This window comes from Mustela erminea, chromosome 20 (assembly GCF_009829155.1).
Source record: "Mustela erminea isolate mMusErm1 chromosome 20, mMusErm1.Pri, whole genome shotgun sequence".
In the NCBI taxonomy this organism is placed as follows: domain Eukaryota; kingdom Metazoa; phylum Chordata; class Mammalia; order Carnivora; family Mustelidae; genus Mustela; species Mustela erminea.
The window spans coordinates 38,982,876-39,004,984 of record NC_045633.1 but is presented as its reverse complement, the minus strand read 5'-3'; the positions used below and the strand labels follow the sequence as shown (position 1 = coordinate 39,004,984).

At 42.7% G+C, this 22,109-nt stretch overlaps 1 pseudogene; it reads left to right on the top strand.

The window, feature by feature from the left end:
* Positions 1-11,559: 11,559 nt before the first annotated feature.
* On the top strand, positions 11,560-12,051 carry LOC116580736 (annotated as a pseudogene).
* The last annotated feature ends 10,058 nt before the right edge of the window (positions 12,052-22,109 follow it).

The window sequence follows — 22,109 nt, the reverse complement described above, 5'->3', positions numbered from 1 at the left end:
TACCTTACTAACGGTAACATTTGTAACTCGAGTTTTTCATTTTGACAAAAGCCAACAATCTATCTACCTTTATTTAGTTGCTCGTACTTTTGGTGTCATTTACCTAAGAAAAACATTGCATAACCCAAGATCATGAAGATTTTCTCCAGTATCTTCTAAGAATTTTAGAGTTGTAGCTCCTACATTCGGATACGCTGCATTCGATTTGTGCGTACAGTATTAGGAAGGGCTCCGAATTTATCCTTTTTTTAAATGTAATAGAAAATTCTCCCAGCACCATTTGTTGAAAAAACTATTATTTTTCATTGAATTTTCTCGACATCTTTGTTGAAAATCAATTGACTGTAAATGTAGAGATTTGGGGGCTGGGGTGGGGCATATCTCAATTCTCTTCCATTGATCTGTCTACTCTGAATTCTAGTGCCACTTACTGGAAAAACTTACGCCGCCAACACTGTAATAAGTTTTTTAAATCAGGAGATATAATTCATCCAGTTGTTCTTTTTAAAGATTGTTTTGCCTATTCTGGGTCTTTTGGAATTTTCATAGGAGTTTTAAAATCAGTTTATCAATTTCTGCAAAAAGGCCAGTTGAGCTAGCCCACCTTTTATCCTCATCTGAGAATGTTGTTAGCATCTCTCACTCACCTCATCCTCTCCCCTTGCCCTCGATCCTTTGCTTTCTATGGCTTGTGCTGTCAGGTTTTTCTTATAAGCTGTTGACACTTGTTCGAGAGGTATTGATGCAGACACTTCCAGTATCTGTGTGTGTTTGGGACAGGGCATCTATGCGATCTGTACCTTTGGCCAAGACAGGTTGTAAGTCTTCAACTGAAGACATACATTGACTTGAGAGAAGTTAAAATGTGAAAACAGTGTGTGTCTTCGCGTTGAAAAAATATGGTCCTTGGTTTCCTTTTCCCATCTGTGCTGCAAAGTGTACTTTTCTGCAGAGCAATCAGAGTGAACTCTTTAGAAAGTAAGTTGACCATATCAACTTCTTGGCTGAAGACCTTTTGAATGGCGTTCCATGTCAGTCACCATAAAATACGAACTTCTACCACTGTGTTCAGGACTTCATGGGATCTCTTCCCTTAAACAGTCAGCCTCTTAGACGGCATTTCTTACAGCTCTCACTCTGACTGCTCTGCCTCAGTCACACTGGCCTCCTCGACACTGCTGAGACACATCAGGCATATTCCCATTTCAGGGATATCGCACTTGCTGCTTCCCCTGCCCGGAACGTTTTCCCCAAGACACTCACATAACTCAGTCCCTTCCTTCTCTCAGTCTCTGCTCAAATGTCACCTCTCAGAAAGGCCTTTTTGCCCAACTGGTCTAGAAGAATCCCTCTACTATCACTCTTTCTTCTTTCTCTCTTAATTTTTCATTTTACCACCCACACCTCCATCACCACCTTCCTCATCTGGAATGGAAGCTCCGTGAGAGCAGAGACTTCGTCTGGTTCATGACCTTGTGCTTAGAATGACCGACATATAGCAGGTACTCAATCAGGGTTTGCTGAATAAATGGGTAAATGATTGGATGCACCAGCCCATGGAAACAATGATGCTTGCTGCCTGGTTAAAACCAGAAGAACTGAACCTGCAAGCAGGGGTAGGAAACGCAAACATGGGACTAAGCCTCAGACAGTAGAGAGTAGTGACGTCTGTGAAAAACTGGAGAGTGCCAGCCCCATGTCGGGGATCCTGTTGTTATTGTTTCCTGAAGAATATTTGTGGTTGAATCTTGCTGAATGGGAAGGGGGCCGGTAGAGTGAGAAGAAACAGACTTTGATAAAAGGTGAAAGGAAACTTAATAACTTGCTTGAGAACAGTAGGGTCCCTCATGAGGGTGTCAGCATCCTGAGTCTGGTCTCCAAAGAGGAAAACATGCATCTCGGCTGACGTTCAAGGAAATCCACCACCCTCAGAGAGGGAAATATTAGGACTTTCATTTATAACCACTTTTATGAAAATAAAAAAATTAAGCTCTGCTAATATTTGCCATGTGTATTGAACCCAGGACCCTCCATTTCTGCCTGTGTCTGGCAGTCATGGGTCCTGGGTGCCACACAAGGACTCCTGAAGAAAATTTGGGAATAAGGACAGCAGAAGTCTTCAGTGCCCTCACTCAGTTATTCCCTTTCAGAACATTGTGACCTATTGCAATCTACTATTGGCTCGTCGAATGGATACATGGATTATATTATCTACATAAATCTCACAAAACCCTCACTAATGGACAACTGGCTTCAAATATTTTCTTCAAAGAAACCACAGATCAAAGATAACACTAATCAAAAAGGATGATCCACCACAAGAGAATAGCAAAGCTAGCATTTTTCACCAGGGGAAAATAATAATAACCATGTCAGATTTCCATACTGAAGCTTCTTTGCTGTGATCATTTATTGTAGGTATCAAAGAAAAACACTTTCGTAGCATTACAAATACATTTTAAAAATCATTTATCATAGTTGCTGAATGTCTGGCAGATCCTTTTACAATTTCTATTTATGTATTTTTAAATGAATACAGTTGTACATGGAATTTAAAATGGAACAAATATGCATTAAGTTGAAGTTGTGTGCACATTTTAAAGTTTTTACTGATAAGGCTGTATTATCAAACTAGCTTGGAGTCACAGTCCTGGTGTGAAACTCTCCTCATGGAGGCTCCTCAGAAGGCGCAGCTGGCCTGTCTGAGCAGCGCCCACGCACGAGAAGTGAACGGTGTGTGTCATTCCTTCGTCCACATTTCTACAGTAGTAGGGGAAAGGTAGTCCAGAGATATAAAGCAACCAGCATCAGAAGAAATAAGGTCAGCTTTCCTTGTCAAGCAATGTAGTCTCTTTTTTACAGCTGAGAATGACGATTCAGTATCTCCGAATATAAGACCAAGACCGAGATAAATAAATGGAACAAGAAAACCCAGAAAAAATAGGTAATTTGGTGAAAAGATAAATTATATAATTCTAAATTAATATCACAAGAGAGGCCAGATATTATGCAGAATAAGACCTTAAGACCCAGACAGGGAATAAGAGAATAAATAAGATAAGATATATTTTGGATATAAAGAGGCAATCCAGGAAAGTCCAATATATTTCAATAGAATATTGAATATTCTACAAAGATAAAAGAGAAATCTAGGGAGTAATTTCACCTTTAATTTTTTTTTGCTAATTATTTGCATGAAGTATAACATTAATACAAAACTTGGTAAAGGTAATACAAATTTAAAAATTACAGGCCTAGATCACTTATGAATACTTATTTGAATGCTCTCTACAAAATATTAGCATAAAGGATCCAATATCACACTAAGAAAAGGACATACCATGGCCACGTGAGATTTATTTTAGGAATGCAAGGTTGGTTCAATATTTAAAAATTCATGGTGTAATACACAACATTAAGAAATGTAAACAAAGGGGTGCCTGGGTGGCTAAGCCATTAAGCATCTGCCTTTGGCTCAGGTCATGATCCTGGGGTCCTGGGTCCTGGGATCGAGCCCCGCATCGGGCTCCCTGCTCAGCAGGAAGCCTTTTTCTCCCTCTCCCACTCCCCCTGCTTGTGTTCCCTCTCTTGCTGTGTCTCTCTCTGTCAAATAAAGAAAATCTTTTTAAAAAAGAAATGTAAACAAAAAGTTTCATATGATTATCTCCATAAACACTGAAAAATCCTTAAACAAATTAAACAACCTCTCCTGATAAAAACACTCAAGAAAAAGTCCATATTTGCCCCACTGATTTGAGATGTCACTTTTATTATGCACTGAAGTTCCACAGGTACTTGTATCTATTTCTGGATATTCTGTTCTAGCTCACAGGTCTGTTTTTCTATTCAGGTACCAATATTACACTATTTGAATTACCAAAACTTTGTGGTATATTTTAATATTTGGTAGGGCTAGTTGCCTCTCATAGTTTTTATTTTCTGGTGGTTTTGTGGAAATTACTTTTCCATTTGAAGTTTATTATTATTTACTGATATTTTCTTTGTTACACAATATGATCTATTCTTGTGAATATTCCTTGTGTGCTTGAGAAAATGGATATTCTATTATTGGGGTTAAATTTAATTCAAAATTTAATTCAAAAAGTACATGGTTTTTAAAAATTACAATGTTAATTTTTAATATCCTTACTTATTTTTGTACTTATTCAATACCACTGAGGTGAGACTTATCAAGGGATACTTCAATCCTGATGACTTTGGGCTTTTGTCTTTTGTTCCATTAGTGAAAGATTTTGTTGGTTTTTCAGAACTTCACCTATATACACTGTTTGTGGGGCTACCTGCTGTCCTTGCAAATTTTCTTAGATTAACAAGTATGATGCTTGACTTCTCTTTCCTCCCACATTCTCATAAGCTTATTTTTTCTGGAAAAAAATTCATGGTTTTTACCAAGTGATGGTTTAAAACCATTTTTTATCATTTCCTGATGTCAGATCCCCTGGATCTGGGAAAGATGGGGTATCTTGGGATGTGGTACTGAGGTTTGGGATGTAATGGTAGCCTGTAAAATGCTGGACAAATTCTGAAGAGCTTGACAGAAGTGAGATTAACTTCATGCCAGCCCCTTTCTGTTTCTCAAGATTTGCCTTAGCATATCTGACTCCCAGGGAGACCTCTCAAAGGCATGCTAGGAGGGTAATAAACTCCAACATGGCTATTTGAGTGGATTTTCATCCGAATCCTCAAACCCTCTAAAATCTCTCCACTCAGCCATCAGCAGAGACTGGCAACTGGTCATATACCAGACTGACTTTTCTTAATGCCCCAGAAGACAGAAGATATAACCCCCTTCTCTATTCTCAGCTCCCAATTGTTACCCCTTTATAACCCATTTTCCTCTCCAAGGTATTTTTCCTTGAATCTCCATATTGGGGCAGCCCGGAATGACTGGCCTCACCCCCACTTTCCTTCCATGACCCGAGAGCCATAGCACCAGCCCCTGCAAGTTCCACGTATGTGTGAAAGAGGCAGTGGGACAAGGGAGTGCTGTGAGCTGTTCTGGAAGGGAGCAGGAAATTGATTTGCAGACAGAGGCAAAGCAATTTGATCTACCAAGTGAAGACCTATATTATGGAGGTAAATTATGCTGCCAACCTTGAAACAGGGAACCCAGAAGACATCAATTTTTACAAAGGCTGTGTTTTGATCCACTTCAAAGAACTCACTGGGGTTAGTCTTGTGAGATTCATAATCCATCAGCCAACTGAGCCTGTGGAATGATGCTTCACCATGAAAACAGACTCATCAGGGAGCGGGTGAGAAGAACCAAAGACAAAACAGATTTATGTTCCCCACGTCAACGGGAGTAATTAGTTGGCTGTCATAATCTTTACTTTCGTGTTGTGCAGTTTCTTGAGCCTGAAAGGAACACCCAGGGAGTCGACCTTGATGGGGGCTCCTCACCTGGGACTTGGGCACCTGTATGGCAGAAGAAGGCACCCCAATGGGGAACTAGGACAAGGACACAGCAGGACAATAGGCAGCTTGTCTTGTGACCCCCCCACGCACTTCCCTTTCTCCCTTTTGTTTATCACTCTCTCCTCTTCTCACTCCTCTGTGACTGCATTGGTGCCTAGAACTTTTGGGGAAAAGAGCAGTGATTTTAAAAAAAAAAGGAAAGACTTATTTCTGTGAAATTCTCTGTGGGTCATTAATAAACCAACGCATTTCCGCCTTGCCTGAGAGCCCCGGTGAAGCACTAGCTTCTCCAGACCCCCCAGCTCCGGCCATAGCCCTCAGAGAGTCTTACAGCACAGGGCGGCGGCGATGACTGTGCAGGGCAAGGACGCAGCAGGACCTGGGTCTGGGGGCTGCAAGGGGAGCGTGACGCGTTGAATGGACTGGGACACGGAGTCAGAGAAGGTTACTGGGACGAGGGTAGTCCGTTTCCAGGAAAAGTCACGACAGGAACAAAATCTGGGAATCTGGAAAGAAGGATGCATGGGAAGGCATGTGGCAAATGAAGGGAAAAAAGGAAACTCCGGCCGACAGAGGCGCGGCTCAACCTTCAGAGGCCGCAGGTGTCTCTGAAGATGGGGTTCGGCTTGGGTTCGAAAGAGGAGCACCGGTGGGAGAGTCTCCAGCAAGCATCCGGGCCTCCGCGTTCCCTCCCAACCCCCAGCTTTGGTGACTGGGGCCTCTGCAGAACACCGAAGTGCTGCTCCTTGGCGAGCGGGACCCGAATGGAATCTGGGCTCAGAAACACGGGGCCGGGGGCTGCCAGGGAAACAGGGGTCGAGGAGGAGGAGGAGATGGAGCAGCCGGAGACCGAAACGCCCCGGCGTCCCCCCAGGGGACCCGCGGGAAGGCCCCGGACCATCCCGAACACAAACTCCGCAGGAGGTGGCGGGAAGCCGAGCAGCCATTCCAGGAACAGAAAAGCGACCCTTTCTGGAAGGCGGGACAGCGGAGACGGGACTCCGAACCCGCGGAGGACGCACCCGGGGCGGGGGCGGCTCGCGGCCGCCGGCGGAGCCCAGAATCGGAGCTTTCAGAAGAGGCTCCGTGGGCGGCGGCGCTGCAGGGGCTAAGTGGGGGCGGGGCGGGGCCCTCGGGGGACGGCGTGGTCTCCGGACCCGCGGGTCACAGGAAGCCCCGGGCCGTCTGACGGCGGCCGGTCCCGGCATCAGAGGGGGAAGCCAGTGGCAGAGATGGAGCCAACCAGCGCGCTCGCAGCGCGGGGTCCCCTTCCCCGGGACCCGAGGCGCGGTCGGGCCGCGGCTCTCCGCGCAGGGACCGCACACGCGGCGGACCGGGGACACTCACCGTCCTCCTCGGGGGAGCGGGCGGGAGCGCGCGGGGAGCGGCGGGTGTGCGGACGCCGGACGGGCCGCCGGGGACGGAGCCGCGGTCCCAGGCCGGGGAGCTCGGAGCCGCGGGGACCGGAGCCGGGAGGGACCGACCGCTTTTCTCCCGACGGCTAAGGAGCGGCTGGAGCTGTCCGCGCCTCCAGCGAGAGACCAGGCGGCCGCCATCTTCATTCCCGGCCTCCCCAGCTCTACGGAAAGCGCTCAGGGAACAAAAGCTGCAGCGCGAACTCAGCGCATGACTTAGCCCCGCCCCTGGCAAGGCCAGGGCAGTTCCGAATGCGGTAAAGACGTTTGAGAATCGGCAACGGCCCCTCCCCAGAAGATCAGCAAGAGCATCCGGCCACGGCCAAGCTCACGGATCAAGAACCGCGGAGGGCCAGAGGACGGGAATGGAGCACACTGAATTCATGGCTTCTTCCCCATGATTCTTTCGAAGTTAAGTTTTTTTAATTTTTTTTTCTTATTCTATTTTTTTAATTTTTAAATTTTTTCTTTCCTATTTTAACCTTGTTAAAACGATTTCATCTTATCACTACAAAAATCTTTTAAAACTTTCATTGTTATAGTCATATTCTATCCCTTCACTAGATTTGATGTTATTCTTTTGTATACATATAAGTTTTTCTTTCTTTAAAGTTTTGGGATACAGTTTCTCCTAACAGATCAAAATATACCCCAAATCTAGTGCAGAGCTTTGTTCTAATCTCCAGCATGATCATATTCTCTCCTTTTTTTCCTGTTTTTTTTTTTCAAACAACTTATCAATTCCTTTTTTAGAATCTTTTAAAATTTTCATCTTTACAATCATATTCCATCCCTTCATCATGTTTACCCTTTTTTTTTTTGTATATATATATATAATGTTTTTCTTTCTTTAAAGTTTGGGGAGGAGGTTTCTTCTAACAGACTAAAAAACACCCAAAATAAAGTATGTGGCTCTGTGTGTGTATATATACACACACAGAGCCATATACATACTTTATGTGTGTGTATATGTATATATATATATACACACAAAGCCACATACTTTATTTTGATTTATATATATAAATTTGATATATATATATATAAATTAGAATATATATTTTATATTCTAATTTTTTTTCTTTCTCCTTTCTTCTCCTTCTGGTTTCAGGTCTCTTCTGATTTGGTTAGTGTATATTTTCCTGGGGTCATTACTACCCTTTTAGTACTTTGTTCTCTCATTCATCTATTCTTATCTGGATAAAATGACAAGGCAGAAAAACTCACCTAAAAAAAAAAAAGGAACAAGAGGAAGTACAGACAACTAGGGACCTAATTAATACAGACATTAGTAAGATGGCAACACCAGAGTTCAAAATTATGATTATTTCGGGGCTTGAGAAAAGTAGAGAAGATACTTTAGAATACCTTTCATGAGAAATAAAAACCCTTTCTGGAGAAATAAAGGAACTAAAATCTAAACAACTTGAAATCAGAAAAGCTATTTATGAGGTACAATTAAAAAAGGAGGCTCTCCTTGCTAGGAAAAATGAGGCAGAAGAGAGAATTAGTGATATAGAAGACCAAATGACAGAAAATAAAGAAGCTGAAAAAAAAAAAAGAGAGAGAGAGATAAATAACTACTGGACCACAAGGGGAGAATTCAAGAGATAAGTGATATCATAAGATGAAACAATATTAGAATAATTAGAATAATAATAATAGAATAAAAAATATTAGAATAATTCCCAGAAGAAGAAGAAAGAGGGGGGTAGAAGGTATATTAGAGCATATTGTAGCAAAGAATTTCCCTAATTTGGGGTAGGGAACAATTATCAAAATACAGGAGGCATGGAGAATCCCCCTTAAAATAAAAATAGGTCAACACCCCATAATCTAATAGTAAAACTTACAAGTCTCAGTGAAAAAGAGAAAATCCTGAAAGCTGTTTGGGAGAAGAAATCTATAAACTACAGTGGTAGAAATATGCTCTAAAGCTAGAACTCCATCACAAGAGGAAAGTTGGAAAGAACTCAAATACATGGAGGCTAAAAGTATTCTACTAAAGAATGAATGGGTCAACCAGGAAATTAAAGAAGAATTTTAAAAAGTCATGGAAACAAATGAAAACAAAAACACAACTGTTTAAAATCTTTGGGACACAACAAAAGTGGTCCTGAGAGGAAAGTATATAGCAATACAAGTCTTTTGCAAGAAATAAGAAATGTCTCAAATATACAACCTCACCCTACACCCAAAGGAGCTGGAGAAAGAAGAGCAGAGAAAGCCTAAACCCAGCAGGGGAAGAGAAATGATAAATATAAGAGCAGAAATCAATGAAATAGAAACCAAAGAATGGTAGGGTAGATCAAAAAAACTAGGAGCTGGTTCTTTGAAAGAATTAATAAGATTGATAACCCTCTGGCCAGACTGACCAAGAAGAAAAGAGAAAGGACCCAAATAAATAAAATCATGGATGAAAGAGGAGAGGTCACAACCAACACCAAAGAAATACAAAGAATTATAAGAACATATTACAAGCAACTATACACCAGCAAATTTGATGATCTGGAAGAAATGGATGCATTCTTAGAGACATATTGACTACCACAACTGAACCAGGAAGAAATAGAAAACTCGAACAGACCCATAACCAGTAAGGAGATTGAAGCAGTCATCAAAAATCTCCCAACATACAAGGGACCAGGGTCAGACGGCTTCCCAGGGTAATTCTACAAAATATTTAAAGAAGAATTAATACCTATTCTCCTGAAATTGTTCCAAAAATAGAAATGGAAGGAAAACTTCCAAACTCATTTTATGAGGCCAGCATTACCTTGATCCCAAAACCAGACAAAGACCCCATCAAAAAGGAGAACTACAGACCAAAATCCTTGATGAACACAGATGCGAAAATTCTCACCAAAATATTAGTCAACAGGATCCTACAGTAAATTAAAAGGATTATTCACCATGACCAAGTGGGATTTATTCCTGTCCAATGGAAAAAGTCTCTTCAACAAATGGTGTTGTACAGCCACACATGCAGAAGAATGAAACTGGAACATTTCCTCACACCACATTCAAAAATAGTCTAAAAATGGATGAAAGACCTCCGTTTGAGACAGGAATCCATCCAAATCCTTGAGAAGAACACATGCAGCAACCTCTTCAACCTCAGCTGCTGCAACTTCTTCCTAGAAACCCGCCAAAGGCAAGGGAAGCAAGGGCAAAAATGAACTATTGAAACTTTATCAAGATCAAAAGCTTTTGCACAGCAAAGGAAACAGTCAACAAAACCAAAAGACAATTGAAAGAATGAGAAAAGATATTTGCAAATGATATATCAGATAAAGGGCTAGTATCCAAAATCTATAAAGAACTTATCAAACTCAACACCCAAAGAACAAATAATCCAATCAAGAAATGGGCAGAAGATATGAACAGACATTTCTGCAAAGAAGACATCCAGATGGCCAACAGACACAAAGTGCTCCACATCACTCAGCATCAGGGAAATTAAAATCAAAACCACAATGAGATACCACCTCACATCAGTCAGAATGGCTAAAATTAACAAGTTAGGACATGACAGATGCTGGCAAGGATGTGGAGAAAGGGGAACCCTCCTACACTGTTAGTGGGAATGCAAGCTGGTGCAGCCACTCTGGAAAACAGTATGGAGGTTCCTCAAAAAGTTGAAAATCCACCCTATGACCCAGCAATCACACTACTGGGTATTTACCCTAAAGACCAAATATAGTGATCCAAAGGGGCACGTGCACCCAAATGTTTATAGCAACAATGTCCACAATACTCAAACTATGGAAAGAATTTAGATGTCCATCAACAGATGAATGGATACAGAAGAGTGATGTGTATCTACAATGGAATATTATGCAGCCATCAAAAATGAGATCTTTCCATTTGCAATGATGTGGTTGGAACTAGAGGGTATAATGCTAAGTGAAATAAGTCAATCAGAGAAAGACAATTATCATATGATCTCTCTGATATGAGGAATTTGAGGGGCAGCAGGGGGGGCTATGAGGGGTGGGGAGGGGAAAATGAAATAGGATGGGATTGGGAGGGAGGCAAACCATAAGAGACTCTTAATCTCAGAAAACAAACTGAGGGTTCCTGGGGGTGGGTGGGAGGCATAGTGTGCATGGGTTATGGACATTGAGGAAGGTGTGTGCTATGGTTAGTGCCGTGAATTATGTAAGACTGACGATTCACAGACCTGTACCCCTGAAGCAAGTACTACATTATATATTAATAAAAAAAAGGAAAACAGGAGGCTTTAATGAACGCATTGAATGGGGCTGGCCCCCCATTTGCCACATAGAATAACCCATAGTTGTGGTTATATAATTATATACAATGATTGACAGGTATAGAAAATAAGCAAATGAACTAATGAGACAATCATTTTTAACTCTGAGGTAGAGAAAATGTTATATAAGAGAGAAATTGTTTCTGAGTACAGCACTCAGCCATGAATAATTTTCATATTGGCATTGAATATTGATTTAACCCCAAATTGTAACTCTATTAGGAGGAAGAGGGAAGATTTCTAAGAATGTTAAATTCTCATCTTCTGTATTAGGAAGTCTATGTTTAATACCTGAATGAAAAATCAAGAAATAGTAGGTAAATACATGTACACACAAAGCTACAAGATGGTGAAAGCATTTACTGTATAGAGCAAGGATCGGGGATGGGAGATTTATTTAAATTTTTGAATGTATACGTTTTAATGAAGATGGTGCCAAAGGTGAAGAAGGAAGCCCCTCTTCCCCCAAAGCTAAAGCCCAACCAAAGCTCTGAAGGTCAAGAAAGCAGTGCTGAAAGGCTTCTACTGTCACACACACACAGAAAGAAGATATGCATATAACCTACCTTCTGATGGCTCAAGACCCTGCATCTCCAAAGGCAGCCCAGATATCCTCAAAAGAGCATCTCTAAGAGAAACAAACTTGACCACTGTGCCATCATCAAGTCCCTCCTAACTACCAGGTCAGCCATGAAGAAAGTAGAAGACAACAACACACTTGTGTTCATTGTAGATGTCAAGGTCAACAAGCGCCAGATCAAACAGGATGTGAAGAAGCCCTATGACATTGACATGGCCAAGGTCAACACCCTGATCAGGCCTGGTGGAGAGAAGAAGGCATATGTTCAGCAGCCTCCAGATTGTGATGCTTTGGGTGTTGCCAACAAAATTGGGATCATCTACCCTGAGTCCAGCTGGTAAATCTAAATATAAATTTTTTCACCGTAAGAATTTTTTATAGTAGTTAACAGAGATACAGTAAAGTGTTAGCATTATGGTTATATATAAAATATATTAAACATCATACATGGGTATATGTATGTGCTCACATATATATTTGTAGTAAGTATAGAGGATGTCACAGTTTGAAAGATATGTCAAAGCCCTTGCGTGTTTAAGAAATCTTGTATTTTTAGACTTCAATTGTAGTATGTTTGAAGATTCTGAATCTCATCACTTCTTCCATCACTAAGCAACTCAGCAATGAAAATGTAATATTTTTGACCTCCTCCCTCCCAACGTTTCTTCAGGAAACAGCGGGGAAATGAATTTCAGTAATGTATGAACATGTAATGCGAATAAATCTTGAGGCCCTAAGTACTGACAAAGAAGCAAAGTCAGCAATTAAAAAAGTAATTTCGATGTTAGTAACATCATTTAACAATATTGTAATGGAGCCACAGTTTCTAGAATATCCTTTTCTTTGTGCTTCAGTTTCCTGACACCCTGACTACTCCGAAGTCAACCACTTAATTCTTCACTCTTCCCCGGACTAATCTCCAAGCATCTAATCTGTCCTGTTCTGGCGTCTTTCTACCCAATCTCCTGGTTTTATATCACCAAAGCTCTTGTTGTAAGGTGTGGGCAGAGAGAAAAGATAGCATTGTCTTCAGCAGGTAAAAAAGAAGAGAGAAGTCCTGGGAATATTTATTAATGAATTTTGTTTTCATCACCAATGCAAAAAAATTATTTTTAACTAATTCCTCATTATCACAAATAAATGAAATGATAATTCAGGTGTTCTTTTGAATGTTTTCACATGAACATTCTTATAAGTTGTTATTTTGAGAAAAAAGTTTAAGATAAATTAACTCATACATAGTGACTCTGAAATGGAAATAACTAGAAATTTTTAACAAGTAGCTTTTAAATATAGAAATGCACAAAGAATAAATAATAAAACCAGTGCCTCACCACCCAAAATTAGGAGATACTAACAGGTTTTCATGTTTGCTTTAGGCACTTTTTAAAATTTTAAGAAACAAGATGTTAAATGTTAAATTAAACAACATGTTAAGGGCGCCTGGGTGGCTCAGTGGGTTAAGCCGCTGCCTTCGGCTCGGGTCATGATCTCAGGGTCCTGGGATCGAGTCCCGCGTCGGGCTCTTTGCTCAGCAGGGAGCCTGCTTCCTCCTCTCTCTCTGCCTGCCTCTCTGCCTACTTGTAATCTCTCTCTGTCAAATAAATAAATAAATCTTTAAAAAAAAAATAAACAACATGTTAAAAATTAAATTAAATACATAAGGACCAGGGGTCACAGGATTTGGAGGTTCTTTAACAAGGGCAGTTGGCAGGGAAGGGCAGACATGTTCTGAGAGTGGCTCCGTGAAGTTGATAAAAAAAAAGAAGAAAAAATTATAGCTGGGAATTTATAGCAAAAATTATAGTTCATGCTGGACTGTTAGAAAAATCCTTCCTTATAGAAACAACTATCCTTGTATATTTGCCTACTTGTTAACCATTTCCAGTATGTCTCATTCCTTTCGGTAGATTCAAATTCCGAATAGTATTATCTCCCTCCAGCTTAAACAACGTTTTCTAGCACAGTTTGTGATATGGGTCTGCTCACAACAAACCATCTTTTATTATTTTTTTTAAAGATTTTATTTATTTATTTGACAGAGAGAGATCACAAGCAGGCAGAGAGGCAGGCAGAGAGAGAGGAGGAAGCAGGCTCCCTGCAGGGCAGAGAGCCCGATGCAGGGCTCGATCCCAGGACCCTGAGATCATGAGGTGAGCCGAAGGCAGACACTTAACTGACTGAGCCACCCAGGCATCCCTCTACTTGGTACTTTTTGAGTTTCCATATCTTTTCCGAGATTCTTCATCTCCTCACTTATTATATCCATTTTTTTCTTGTAAAATCCTTTATCATTTATCACTTATTTAAAGTCTTTTCATCCTGAATCCTAAATGTGGAACTTTTTATTGACTTTTTCCTTCTCTTGACTTGTCTTCATATTTTCTTACTCCTTCACATGTATACTATTTTTTATTGCACAGGCACACTTTATTTTATTGAGCTTTGCTTTATTATACTTTGCAGATCCTGCATTTTTTACAAAATGAGGGATTGTGGTAATCCCGCACAAAGCAAGTCTATTGGTGTCATTTTTCCAACAGCTTTTTCTCACTTCATGTCTCTGCATCACATTTTGGTTATTGCACCATATTTCAAACTCTTTCATTATTATCATATTTGTTATAGTGATCTGTGATCCGAGATTTTGACTTGCTGAAAGCTCAGATAATTAACATTTTTAACAATAAAGTATTCTTTTTTAAAAAAGATTTTATTCATTTATTTGACAGACAGAGATCACAAGTAGGCAGAGAGGCAGGCGGGGACGGAGGAAGCAGGCTCCCTGCTGAGCAGAGAGCCCGATTTGGGGCTCAATCCCAGGACCCTGAGATCATGACCTGAGCTGAAGGCAGCGGCTTAACCCACTGAGTCCCTCAGCTGCCCCAATAATAAAGCATTCTTCAACTAAATTACTCACTTTTTTTTAGACATAATGCCTTTGAACACTTAATAGACTTCAGTTTAATGTAACATAACTTTTATATGCACTGGAAAATAAAAAAAATGAATTTAACTCACTTTATTGTGATATTTGCATTCTTGTGATATTAACTTTAAATGGTCTAGAACAAAGCCTGCAATCTCTGTGAGGTATGCCTGTATATTGACACATTATAGAGAACCTGGATTCTGTTATCTTTTTCTGAAGAGTGTTGAATTTTGTCCTAGGACATCTAGCAGATCTGCGGGCAGATTGCCTGGATTTTGGTGGAGGCTTGGCTCTAGGCTCTGTTACGGTGGATTCATTTTAAGTTTGCTCTTAGTCCTGGGTTATGCTTCTTAATCCCAGGGCATGACCCTTTTAGAATTTTTTTACGAGTCTGAAGTGTTTGCCACACTCCTCTAATTTGGGGAGATTTGAGCCCTAAAGTCTATCTTTCTATTTGAAATTCCTGTTCAGCATTTTCCACCTTCTAGCTCTTCCTTTCTTCTGGTCTCAGTGCAGTTTCCCCCTGTTGCGTCTGCATTTTCAAATTCAGCAAGAACTTGTGGAGTATTTATGTAGAGATTTTACAGCCCCCTCCTTTCTAATATTTCCCTCACCTTTCAATGCAAGCTTCTCTGGCAGCTCCCACCTCTCAAATTTGACTCTTCAGCCTGTGAAGACTGTTGCTTTTTACTTGAATTCCAGTTCTCATTCTTCAGGCAGACTAGCGAGTGCCTTCAGGAGAAAAGCTAGTCAGATGTGAATCTCACAAAGTTGACTTCCATTCTCCCAAGCCTTTATCCCCCTAATTTCTGCATGCTTTTGGTTACTTCCTAAGGATATTATACAATTGTTTTAATATTTTCTCCATAATTTATAATTGTTATGAGCACGGTGGTTTTGCCTGATAGAAGGCACCCTGCCATTATTTAGAGCTGGAAGAAAAAAGAATGAAGAAATAAAGTAGTGATGTCCACTATCATTACTTCTATTCCACATACTAGAGGTCCTAACAAATGCAACAAAACAACAGGAAAAGATAAGGTACTTGAAATGGAAAAGAAGAAACAAAACTTGAATTATTTGCAGATGACATGGAAATTGAAAGTAATCTACAGAAAAAAACTTGAATTATATGAAGAGTTAAGGAAGGATGCCAGGAATTGGTTGTGTTCTACATATTAGCTTCCAGTCTTTTATTTTTTAATTTTATTTTTTCATTTTTTTATTATGTTCAGTTTTTGATGTATTATTCAATGATTTGAGAACAATAAATATTTGTCTTGGATTCAGAACAACTTTGCCATCCTAATTCTTATTCACATTTATCTGGTATCTTGAAACAATTTGAGTTTTGCTCTCTCTGATTTATTATCTCTTCCAGAAGAACTTTGGCTAAAAGAGAAGAGATTTCACGGAGACCAGGTATAGAGAAGACAAGGGACCCCTTGCTCATGGGGTGTGGCACATGCTTGCTGGAATAGACCAGGGAAGGTCAAGCACAATGAGCTCTTTGGAGGCAAAGATGTGTCTTGTTCACTGAAGTATTCCCAGCTGCTAACACGATGGCTCTAGTGCAGAATGGGTCTCAATCAATGTTCCCCGGAGGAATGTGATTGTTATTTTTAAATATTTGCAGGTCAGGCAGGGAGGAGGAAGTGACAGTCTGCGAAGGAGCTCTCAGAGGGTCAGCACCATCTGAGGACCTTGAATTCCTGCACACAAGGGGTCAGGCAGAGGCTGGATGGACACCTGGCAGAGGTTGAAAGATGTGACTCAAACAACAGCTGGGAATTTGGGTTTTGACCTTCAGGTTGGTAAATGGAAGAAAAACTGAAGAGTGACAGGGTAGCCAGCCTCCAAGGTGGACCTCAATGACTCCTGCCTCCTGGCATTCAAGTCCTTGTGCAGGGCCTTCCCACACTGAACTGGAACTGGCTGTGTGACCGACATATTGAGATGCAAGTCATAGAAGGTGACTGCTGGGACCTGGTCATAGAAGGCACTGCAGTTTACAGCTGGGTGTCCTGCATTATTCACTCTGGGAGAAGCCAGCCTCATGCGCTAAGGACTCTCAGACGATCCTGTGGGAGACCATGTGGAGAGGAGCAAGCTGGCCAGCCTGAGCTTGAAACTGTGTGAGCCGGCCACCTGCGGGAGCAGACTGTCCAGCCCCAGTCAAACCTTCAGATGATTCCAGGCCCAGCAGACATTTGATTACGACCTTACAAGAGACCCTGATCCAGACACATTCAGCTGAGCCACTCCTGAATTCCCGACTCATGGATAGTATGAGAGAGAAAAATGACTATCATTGTTTTCAGCCAGTTGGTTTGAGAGTGGTTTGTGACACATCGTCAGTGATATTCGACTGTGGAATTTCATTCCAGTTCTCTTTAGTGATAACAATCTATGTCATTTTTATTTATTTTTTATTTTTTCATTTTTTTATTTCTTTACTTATTTGATTTATTTTTAACTGAGGTATAATTAACATACAGTGTCATATTTGTTTTAGGCGTATGATATAATGATTTGGCAATTGTATTCATTACTCAGTGCTCACCCCAAAAAGCGCTCTTCATCTCCTTTATCTGTTTCCCTCATCCCTGCGCTACCTTCCCTCTGGCCACCACCAGTTTGGTCTCTGTATGTGAGACAGCCCCTGTGGAAAACAGTATGGGGTTTTCTCAAACAAACAAAATTACCATATGATCTAGTAATTCCACTACTGGGTATTTCTCCAAAGAAAACTAAAACACTAATTCAAAAAGATATATGTACCTCTATGTTTATTGCAGCATTATTTACAATAATCAGGATACAGAAGAAACCCAACTATCCGTCCACAGGTGAACGGCCAACAAAGATGTGGTATTTACACAATGGAATATTACTCAGCCATAAAAAAGAATGAGATCTTGCCATTTGCAGCAACGTGGATGGACCCAGAGGGTATAATGTTGAGTAAAAGAAGACACATAGAGAAAGACAAATATCACATGATTTCACTTATGTGTGGAATTAAAAAAAAAAAAGAAAAACAAGAAACAGAAAAACAGACTCTTAAGTACAGAGGACAGTCTATGCTATTTTTACATTTTATCCCTCGTCTTCACGCACCAGAGACAAGGGCTCTCAGCACCGTCTAGGTCCAGCACATCTGAGGTTGGGAAGGTTGTGCTGAGCAGGAGTGCCAGCATGCGAGTGAAAGACCTTCTCCTCTGACAAGGAGCTCCTGAAAGACGAGAATCCTCGCCCTGTGTTTGTATTCCCACCAGCATAGTGCCTGCCGCAGTGTGGGTGACCTTTAAATGTTCTCTGAATAATGAACAAATAAAGGTGAGTCTGTCAGAAACATTCTCTGGACCTCGGGTGTCGCCTCACGTTCTTCTGCTTCAGTCTTGCTGGCACATTCCTCAGCAGAGGGCAGTGTAGTGCATCCCTGAGAGGCCTGACAATTCATCCGTTGAAATAGGTAATCTCCCCAAGTTTTATGGTTCTGTTATTTGGGGGATAATTGCTTCTTGCAATAAACCCTAGATTTATATACGACCAGAAAACTACAAGGGCAAAACACAGCTCAGCACGCCTGAAGCTGATGAATCCAGTGGTTGCACATAGAGATATGCAAATTAATTGACCTCATCCTGGTAATGATACAATGCTACCTCCATTAGCGCACTAAAAGCTTGGATACATAGAATTTATTTTCATTCTCATTTCAATAATAACCAAAGTGTTTGAGGGTAGCCCACAAGACACTTGAAGATCTGGAAAGGATAAGGCAAGGACTAGAAAAGGAGAATTAATCTGCAGCACGGATGAACCTTGAAACGTGATTACTAAGTAAAAGAGGCCAGTCACAAAGGACCACAGGATACAGGATTCCATTTCTAGGATGTGTCCAAAGTAGGCAAATCTATAGAGATAGAAAATAGATTAGCCTGGGGCTGGGGGAGATGGCGCAATGAGGGATTACATCTAAGGGGGGGATCTGATTGGGGGTGTGATCAAAATACTTGAAAATTAAGTTGAGGTGATGCTTGCAAAACTCTTTGAACATACTAAAAACCGTTGAGCCGCATGCTTTCAATGGCTGAATTGTAGGGTGTATGAATTCTAAAAGCGTAAAAGAGAATGAATAATGTTCAACCAGAATTTTACATTCATCCTATTACCCTCCAGGTTTCGTCTCCCTCTGTGATGGAGGTAATGACCTCCCAAGGACGGAACATGCCGTCACCCGTACATCCTGGATGGCATGTGTCGGGGGTGGGGGACCCATGTACAAACACGACTCTTCGATGCTTGGCGGCTGGTCTGTTTTCTGACTGTGGCCGTGGTGCTGGGAGGGGTGCCTCTGTTCACGGACAATGACCCGTCGGAATGAGAGGCAGGGCTCTCATTCTGATCACCAGTCCCACCGCTGGAGCCACAGGGGTTGACCTGGAGGCTGGCCTGGTGCCCTTGCCCTGTTGGCTTTAACTAGGGGTCTAACAGTGTTTGTGACCACAAGAAACAGCAACCCCAGGACAACAAAGGCGCCAGGGCTTTGCTTCTAATGCTCACTCGACTTCTATCAAAGAGGGGCCTTCTGCCAGTTTGCACGGCAGCTCCTCTAGTAAGCACTTCCAAGAAGGTGGTGCTCTCTGGAACCAGCGATCTCAGCGATTGGGGAGAAAGCCTAATCCGTCTTTAGAAGAAGCATCACCCGCTGAGAATTAGAGGTTTGGCCTCTAGTTCCAGCCATGTGGTTGACTGACCAAGATCAGACTGACCCTGAGTCCTTTCTGACCTTGGGTATGTCAGTACATTGGACTTCATATCAGAATTGAGGCTTAGAATGGTCAGGTTGTTCTCAGTTTTAAATTCTGGGACTTGCTGCTTTACCGCTTCGGGAACAGGTGCAGTCCAAGTGTTGAAGACTAACAGAGAGGGGGTAAACCTCTGCTGTCTCTTTCCCGTCTGCTGTCTCTGCGGTTTGCAACAGTCATCATTGGAAAACCAGCGGTTCCTGTGATCACGGTGACCACAGTGGTTTTAGCGGCTATTACTGGGCTGGGTACCCGACCGTTTGCACCTGCCAAGAGGGGTGAGGCTGGGAACGTGACGGGGCCCTGGAGGAGCTGCCTTTGACAGCTTGAGCCTCTTGCTTGGCCTCTAGGGTTCGCCTCATATCTTAGTCAAGGTACAATTCTCCCCACTATATGATATCTTCAGGAAAGAAATGTAACTCATAGCATCTTAAGTGACATATTGCCCGAAAGGACATGCTGATGTGTTCTACTTGCATGAAAATGATGCTTCTTGTTCCCTCAGGGCCTCTGGTCGTGTAGCAGGAAGAAAACAATGCAGCCATCGTGGTGGCTGTTCTTTCTTCTCCTCCAGTTCCCGTGATCCCAGTCCCTCCCCACTGCCGCCAGCTCTGCAGAGAGCAGAGGCCCCCCTCGCAGAAGGAGGCCTGGTTTGCCCTCCGCAGACCTGAAGACCCTTGTGCGAAGCCTCGCTGAATGAGCCTGGGTAGAAGGAGCTGCTGTCCGGCTGCCAGGCTGTGATTCAGCATGTGCGATACATATCATTGTACGAAATGGGGATGATACAAAAAATGGAGAGAGAAAGTTACCCGTAGTCTCACCACTTAGAAAGCCACATTAGTCAATAGTTTCCAATTTTTGAGCATTATTTTAAGCACTAAGCATTCTGCTGTGTAATAGCATACATTACGTAATGCAATTTTCACAAACAGTCTCTGAGATGTGTGCGATTATGTCCTAGAGCCGAGAAAGAAACAATTTCAGAGAAGTGGGGCAACGTGCCCAAGGCAGCCCAGCCAGGAAGCCACGGAGCTGAGATTCATTAAAATCCCATCGAGCTGACTCCAGGGTCCTTGTGCTCTGTAACCTTCCCTCCTGACGTTGTGCACTATTTTGTCGCAGGTTCTTTGTTTGTTTGTTTCTGTTTTTGTCTTCGTGACCTCTGTTTTGTTCTATTGTGCATGATCGCAGTCCTACTGTGTTTTCTGGAGGCCTCCTAACCGCCAGACTCCCAACCCTCCGGCCCTCTCGGGGACTGGATCTAGGCAGAACTTCACCCTGTAGACAGGGTCCCTTTCTGGAGGACCCCAGCGCACTCTACCAATACGGAAGGTCTTTTTCTGCTTGGCAGGGAGAAGCCAGGCTCTCTTTTTCAGTCTTTCCTCAGTTCCTAATCTCTTGAAGATTTACTTGCAATCCTTTGCCCAAGAAAGCAAAGACTCAGAAGCGAGTTACCTGTGTGGGGGTTGATCTCCACTGGGCTGTGCGGAGAGCTGTGGCTAGGAGCCAGGAGGCCCGGCTGCCTGTGAGTTGCCGGCAGGGGCTCCCTCAGACCTGTGGTGGGCACCGAGGACAGAGGAGGACACCTCCGGCAGCCCCGCAATGGGGTGCTGAGGACAGGTCTGTGCGGGGACTCTGCGGGGAACGCAGCCGGACCGCACGATGATGGAGCCTGTCAGGGGCTTGCAGGCTGGGGCTGCAGCACGGATCTTTCCCTGGACAGGGCACCTCCCCTCACACCCCTTCCCCACTCCTCATGGACTCCTAGAACATACTCTTCTCACCCAACCCCTCCCCGCTGTCTTTTTGTTCTGTCCAGTTTTCAGGACCATCAAATAAGGGCTCTTTCAAGAGGTTCCCTTGAGGCAAACAGCCAAAAAGCAGCATTTAGTTCTGCAGCGGGGCCGGGGGCCCCCTTGACGGGATTGAGCTGCCTTAAGAGAGAGACTCTTCCTCGAGATTCACGGCCCCCGCTCTGATTCCTCACCCTTCACAGGACATCAGGCTTACGCTGTGAGGAAAGTCTTATAAGGAAAATGTGAGCAAAAATAAAGAGCTCCAAACTCTGCTTTCTTACATCCGCTGTGAATCTTTACAGATTGTGTCAGAAATCAGAGCCCCAGGAAGGGCTGGGACCACACGATGTCTTGCATTAAAGTGAGAGAAGCTGTGATGATTGTTTTTGGTAAAGGGAGAATGATTTTTCTTTTTTCCCTGCGTGTTTCCAAAAGAGGGACGCCCTTTGGTCTGCATCCTGTAGGAGGACCACGGAGGCGACAACCTCCACACCCATTCCCACCACGTACTTGCTTCTTACTTGGGCAGGTGGTGGCTGAGGTACTCCCAGAACCCAATAGTCCTTGGTCCACATCATCAGGAGCTGAGTCACTGCGTTTCGGAAGCAAAGAAAGTGTCCGCCACACCTATCGGGACCATCTGCCTCAGCCTCCTGTCCCCATGAGTAAGCCCTCCTGGGTCAGAACGGTGGCGAGTTTTGAGCAGTAACTGGATAGGTGACGCAGGCCTGTGGGCCTCCACGACACTGACAGTGTTAAGCGGAGACCCACCAAGGACTCTGGTCCAAGGCACATGTACAGCAGCAGAGTTTAGCAGAAAGCTCTGTTCCTGGAGATCCTTAGGTACTATCTGACCA